Here is a 7,074-nt window from a genome sequence, read left to right as displayed (position 1 = left end):
ACAAGATGTGAGAACGTTGGACCATACAGAGCATCATGGACAAGTGATCAAAGTCATCCCACCCAGGAGAAGCTGGTACGTAGCACAACTTCGAAAATAAGTTTTAACACCAATGCTGTACTTCAAGGCAAATAAAAATGTTTTGTTTATTGTACACATCAGCTCAACTACGTGTTGGACATTGAGAAGCCAGCGACAGAGTTGATTGTGAAAACAAGAAAGAGTGTCCTGACACGTGCTGACTTTTGGAGCCTTGGTTTGAACAATGAAATGGACGCAACAGTGAGTTGAAAGTAGATGTAGCCAATTTATTTGAGAGCTAAGTATGTATTTAGTTGAGACTGCTATGTTGAACTTTTTGTTTCTTTTGCAGATTGGAAATGCGTGCTTTGAGCTAATCGAACAAATTGCTCAATCAAAGGTATACAATGCAAATTTTGTAAAGTGTGTGCATAAGGCTTATGTGATTTTCTGACACATTGAAAGGCACAGTATCATGCTAGTCTTGTAGCATTTCCAAAAATATCATCATGACTGTGCTCACATTTACAAAATAATCCACAGGGGAAGACCATTTTTGTAGCAGATCTCTATGTGGTTCCAACATGGCGACTCCCAACTGCATCCAACCCACTTCTGAGTTTACCTGTAAGTCTACCTGCTCTACAGGTTTAGATTTAAATTGTAGTTGCTATGTATTTTTACAGTTGTCTTTTCAATGTATTAGAAAGATGCACGCTTCAGAGATGCCATTGTTATTCCTGTGTGGAAACCTGGACATTTCCTGTTGTCTGTAAGTAATAATGCTAATGGGGGAAAGTAGCTTCCATGAGAACAGTTTCTAGACTGCAGAATATCTATTGTATTATGGATGTGTTAAAAAGTTTAGTTTAAATGTCATTCACTCCTATTGTAAATTTAGGTTTTGAAGCCAACTCAGAGAGACATTGTCTTTCTGGACTCACAATGTGCAAATGCACAATCTGGGTTTGGAGATCCAGAAATGAGAGAACTGTTGAGGTCACAAACTAAACCTTACATTTTGGAACAATGTTCAAGTTCCTTTTCACCAGATCACGTTCTGATCTTTTTGTGTGTAATAATGCCAGATCACGTTCTGATCTTTTTGTGTGTAATAATGCCAGATCACGTTCTGATCTTTTTGTGTGTAATAATGCCAGATCACGTTCTGATCTTTTTGTGTGTAATAATGCCAGATCACGTTCTGATCTTTTTGTGTGTAATAATGCCAGATCATGTTCTGATCTGCGCAAAAGCCTTTTTATGGTACAATTCGAATGAAAATCTTTGATATCAATTCTGTTTTAGAATTTTTAATTTGTCATCTAACAGTTAAATTTTTTTAAAGCTGAAATTGGGTTCACAAACTGGCACCATAAAAAGTCTACTTAAATAATAATGGCTGCATAGAAATGTTAATGCTGTAGTGTTTTTAATTATAGAAAACTTTCTCAGTCAATAAATCCTGGTCCATGGAAAGAGACTACTGGGTTGGAAATTGAGGTAATAGTGCAGTATATTATTTATATTTAACCATATTCTGAAACCAGCTGAACTAAACTCTCTCCCTGACATGCTAGGGTTTTCCAAGACAACCCTACGGGATTGACTGTGGCATCTTCATGCTGATGGTAGGAACACAAATTCCTTGTGCTTGTATTCTACTCTGTAAAGAAAGTACATTCTGTGAAATATTAACATTTAATTGTCAATGTTTGTGTTCACAGTATGCCCTTTATACAGTGCTAGATGCCTCCTTTGATTTCACTATTGTAAGATTACCTATTCATTCAGTAAAAGCATGAAATTCTTTAATGTCACTCTGATATGCTGTATAAAAATAGATGCACATATATAATTTTTTTTAAGATGGATATGCCAGCTTTGCGAAGATGGTGGTGTGTTATGCTGATGGAGAATTTTGACCTTGGATGGTAATATCACAATAGCTTTGACAATTGATTGCCTTAAAATGCTTGTACCACATTTATACCTATAATACATTTATATTTTTCTTCAACAATTTTATTTAAGCCATCATAAAATGTTTGCACACTGGACGGAGATGTCAACAGCCCTCCTGCGTGGTGACGTGCAACCAGTGTTCAGACTGAAGAAGCGAAAGTTTGAAAATATCTCTGAGGTTAGCTTATTTTTTATTAAACACATTTTTGCTTAAATTGTGCTTTTTTTCCCCCCCTTATGACTACATTTATATCAGTGTTAAGATTACCCTTTTTTGTAAAAAAATAAAAGGACAAAGATGTCTCCGTTGAAAACTCTTCGAAGACAACAGTTGAAGTGGTAGGTTTGATTACTATTTCTTTGCCGAGCATCTATCACTGTGTGGAATACACTGTATAAAATAAATGTAATACTAGAAAGAGCACTTGTCCCTTTCCTCTTCTATAGGATAGAGTGAAGGCCAGGATTGCAAATGACTGTAAAGAGGCCGCAGAATGGGTTAACGCAAACCTGCACTTGTTCTCTGATGCCGTGGAATTGCCTGACATACTGAAGATGGGGGAAGTGGAACTGGCAGAGGCTGTACAGCAGTATGAAAAGCTTGGGGGTGACGAGGAAGTGGATGAAGACGAAAAGGAGTCGATCTTGGAGAATTTCAAGTTTTTTTTCAGGAACCTTGAAGACATGAATGTATTTTGTGAGGAAATTACAGACAGCCGAGGGTATGTGGCTTACTGTGAATGCCGAGAATAAAAAAAATCATTGCATTCAATACTTGTTCATTATTCATCATTGCACAAAGTGAACAATTCACTTTTAAATTGTATTTCAAATCTAAAGTTGCTGTTTCAATTTTTTTCAACCAGGTGATTTAAAACCGTAGCTTATTGGCTTGTTAAATTTATCAACTGTATATTTTATGCTGTTTAATTGTTTAGCAGAAAGACTGTAGAAGGCATGTTTTTCACCTTGTTCCTGAGTTTCCTTGATAATTAATCAGTTAAGTCTTCCATTTTGGGTCCTCCTCCTCCTTCGGTCCTCACACCTTGACAGTTTAAAAATATTTTACATTAAAATTTGACGATATAATGTAAAGACTATGTAAACAACAATGTTACTAACAGCAATTACTGAACACTCTGGCCCATTTAAGAATTTTGCAGAGAAACAGTGAGATGTTACATTACAGATAAAGCTACAGTAAAAACACCAGGCGATATATCTTTTAGACTGTGAATAGCGAAACTAAGTCATAACCATGGTTTTTACTCAGATTATTTAAGCAAGGCAAGATTATTTACAGTTGGTAAAACAACATGTATAAAATAATGTTTAAGTAGTAATTGTGAAAGGAAAGGTGTTCTTAAAATGTATATATAGTTAGTTATATGTATATAGTTATATATATATTTTAATATAATATATATACCCAATATATCTACATTATATTATAACATTAGATTACATTAAACTTTGTCATTCCACAGGTACAAGGCAACGGAATGCAGTTTAGTTCTAACCAGAAGTGCAATATCAATAAAGTGCAGGATATACAATGGTTCCATGAGTGCAGTACATGGATATGTACTGTATAAATATGGAGATGAATAATATTATAAACAGAATTTACAGATTTGTACTATGAGTTTAATATAAGAATAAATAGTAATGTGAACAGCTTTACAGCTGGATATGTACTGAGTATAATATTCAGGTGGATATCACCATAAAAATAGAATTTTAGCAGATATGTACAATAAACAATATTTAGATGGTTGTTATGACAGAGTTTACAGGTGAATATTTGCTAAGAATGTATATACGCATGACTATTACTATATCTTTAAACATGATTTTTAACGATAGATATACATAAGTTAGGCTATGCTAATATGTGCAGTATAGCAGTTTCAGAATTAAAAATTTGGCAGAAGCTCTCCAAATTAAAGTGCAGTGGAAAGTAATTGCACAATGAAGTTAAGGTACAGTATTGCAAATAATGTACCTGCAAAAACATGCAACATGCAAAAATAAACGGTGGAAACCGCGGTAACATAATATGTTCATAAACATTTTTTTTTTATTTTATCCATCAGTTTATTAATCCCCGCCAAACAAACGCTATTTAAAACATTTACACAGAAGCATTATTTAGTGAATTCTTCAGATTTGTTGAAACCGCGGTAACATAATAATTTCATAAACATTTTTTATTTATTTATCAGTTTATTAATCCCCGCCAAACAAACGCTATTTAAAACATTTACACAGCAGCATTATTTAGTGAATTCTTCAGATTTGTTGAAACCGCGGTAACATAATATTTTCATAAACATTTTTTATTTATTTATCAGTTTATTAATCCCCGCCAAACAAACGCTATTTAAAACATTTACACAGAAGCATTATTTAGTGAATTCTTCAGATTTGTTTACAATTATCTGCGCGTTTCCAATGACAACAGAGAAATAGGAGGAAGCGGAAGCAACCCAGGACGAAGCTGGAAGGCTGCAACCGGACGCGACTGAGAACGAAGGCGGAAGCGACTGAAACGTGAGGTCTGCAGCCAGACACTCGTGGATATTTTGGGCAAGAAGGAGTAGCAACAATCTTTCAGTCTGATGCACTGATTACTCCAAAGGCTTTGGTTAATGGCTTTGAGACACCAAGTACTTTGCAATCATGTTTGCCACATGTGTCAACAAGGGGGGTTAGGTTGGTGGAGAGCCAGTGACGAGGAATCTGGGGGACTTAAGGAATTCCTCCAGGCTTCCTTCAACGTTCAGCTCTGCTGGGTCCATACTTTTGGCTGGTTCCTTCTGTCAACAAGGGGGTAAGGTTGGTCGAGAGCCACAGACGAGAAAGCAACTAACAGTCAACAAGGAACCAGCAAACAGTTACTGAACATGTTGTGTATAAATAGGAGACTGAACAAAGACCAAGGTTAGTCAGCAGATATGAAGCAGGTGGATGGAAGAGACCAGAATGGAGCTAGGGGAAAGGAGACAGGCACAAGGGGGCAACAGAGAGCAATTAAAGACCGCTTAAACATAAATAAAATGGAAAATATACCAAAGATCAACAAAGCAGAATAACTGATAACTAAAAACCAAAAACTCAAAGTGCCAAAAAGGAAGAACCATAACAGGTAGATATACCGCCTCCTGGAATTGACGTGGTACTTGTACATGCAAAACATTCATATTAACTAAAACATATAAAATTATACAATTATTATGAGCTAGGACAAATAAAATAAAGCTTTTTCTCACCCATCGCAGGGTGTCTCCCAAATAATATTAGCAGTAGATTCCCTCACCATCTGTCATCTTCTCTAAGACCATAACTCCTTCACCTTTTAAGATATCACAAAAATCCAAAACGCACCAAAAAGCAGAGGAAAAGACTTACGACCCTACAGTTCTAATTACGGCAGCAGCACCGACCATCCAATCACAGACCTGAGTCAGTGGCACATCAGATATTTGTAAAGTGAGCTTCTCAGGAGTGACAGCAGTCACTTCTGAGAATCACACAAGAAAACACTGAGGGCCAATGAGGAGCTCCTTGTGGGTAGTCTAAACTCAGGGAAGTGGGTTTCATCTAGACCTGCAGTTTTTCGATTGGTCCTGATGCTCGAAATGTGTCGGTGTACTTTAGTGTAACATTGTTTTTGGACTGTCAAAAGTGCAAAGGACATGTCCCCCTTGCCCCCCCATTGACATAATGGGGGGGGCATGGTTCAGAGTACTTTTTCTCCCTCTCCTGCTGCTCTCCAGTCCTGCCTACCAATGTAATGGTGTGTTCACACCGAAGGCAGCAACAACACGAGTGTGGTGGATTCACATAGAATCCCTATTAAAACCGAGCGGTGAAGGGTGGTGAAGCGGCGAGAGGTGAACTCAACGCATTGACAGTGTTCACTACTCCGCCCTCCTCTCGTGATACTATATAGAGCTGAGTTGTTTTCAAACAGCAGCACCGCATGAAGAGAGAGGAGCGGTGATCCCTGAAGTTGGAAAATCTGAACTTTCCTATGAAATCCGAAACGCGAGCCAATCAAGGACTGGTTGTATGCTAAGCCTCACTTAAAATGGAATAGAAAGATAAACAAAATAAAAAAAGGTAGGAATAAGGACTCAAGAGGTTTTTATGTGGCTTTAAAAAAGCTGTTTTAATTTAGTCCTAGAAGAACTGTCAATCGTCCTCTCTCACCACCAGCACAGAGCCTGGTCTTTCACTGCCCAACATGTGTGCTTTCTAAGGTGGGTAGATTTACAAGGAAGTTCAGTCGATTCTGACAGAATCAGAGCTGCATCTGGATGAACCAAAGTGGACTCTTTGGGTTTTTTTCCAAAAACTGATAGTCTCCCCAAGGCATTTCAAAAGTTGCACATAAGGAAAAATTTAGCAGCAGTCTGTGGTGTTAAGTTTCACCCCTGCTTTTATTGTGAAAGGCCAACAACGACACCTTAACAGGAAATTACATGGGGGTGCCAGGGGTAACGGTAGGTCCAAAGCAGAGGGTCTGGGAGACTGGTGATTGACTAAATATTAAACAATCATTCCAGCCACTAGATAAGGAAAAATGCCTACTGTTATATTCATTATCAGCACAGGAATGACATGTGATGTTATGCAATACTTTATATAAGGAGCGAGTGCAGCACTAACATCTGCCGGGATGGTGACGTCATCCGCCGTATTTGGAAAAAAAAAACAATCAGCATAAATTATACTTTTATCTGCAAAAATGAAGTAGCTCTTAAAAAAAGGCAAGATAATTTTGATTCAATTCAAAGCTTAATGGTGAGATAGTTGACCTCTGGATGACCTAAAAATTATCTTTCTAATATCTCTGAAACAACAGTAGTTGTTACAACAGTATTTTTTGTAAGTTGTACTCTTGTAAGAGTATTTTTTAAAAAAAATTTAAGTGACAATTTTAAGTGCACAAACCTGCACTAAAGAAGCAATAACCATTTAATCTATTTCCTCAGTTTCTTTCACGTCAGTGGGGTGTCAGCTTCACGCAGCTCAAGCTCCTCCTATTTGATAATGCGGTCCAGGGTGTAAACACAGTGCATC

General features: G+C 37.2%; 1 long non-coding RNA gene across 1 annotated transcript; it reads left to right on the top strand.

The window, feature by feature from the left end:
- Positions 1-2,152: 2,152 nt before the first annotated feature.
- On the top strand, positions 2,153-2,758 carry LOC119781223. Its single transcript, XR_005280507.1, has 3 exons — positions 2,153-2,164; positions 2,278-2,325; positions 2,434-2,758. It is a non-coding gene; the product is annotated as an uncharacterized LOC119781223 (long non-coding RNA).
- Positions 2,759-7,074: the final 4,316 nt, after the last annotated feature.

The sequence above is a fragment of the Cyprinodon tularosa genome, unplaced genomic scaffold (assembly GCF_016077235.1).
Source record: "Cyprinodon tularosa strain WSP-4 unplaced genomic scaffold, ASM1607723v1 ctg1724, whole genome shotgun sequence".
In the NCBI taxonomy this organism is placed as follows: Eukaryota; Metazoa; Chordata; class Actinopteri; order Cyprinodontiformes; family Cyprinodontidae; genus Cyprinodon; species Cyprinodon tularosa.
Note: the sequence above shows the minus strand (reverse complement) of the source record. Positions and strands in the feature narration are given on the sequence as shown.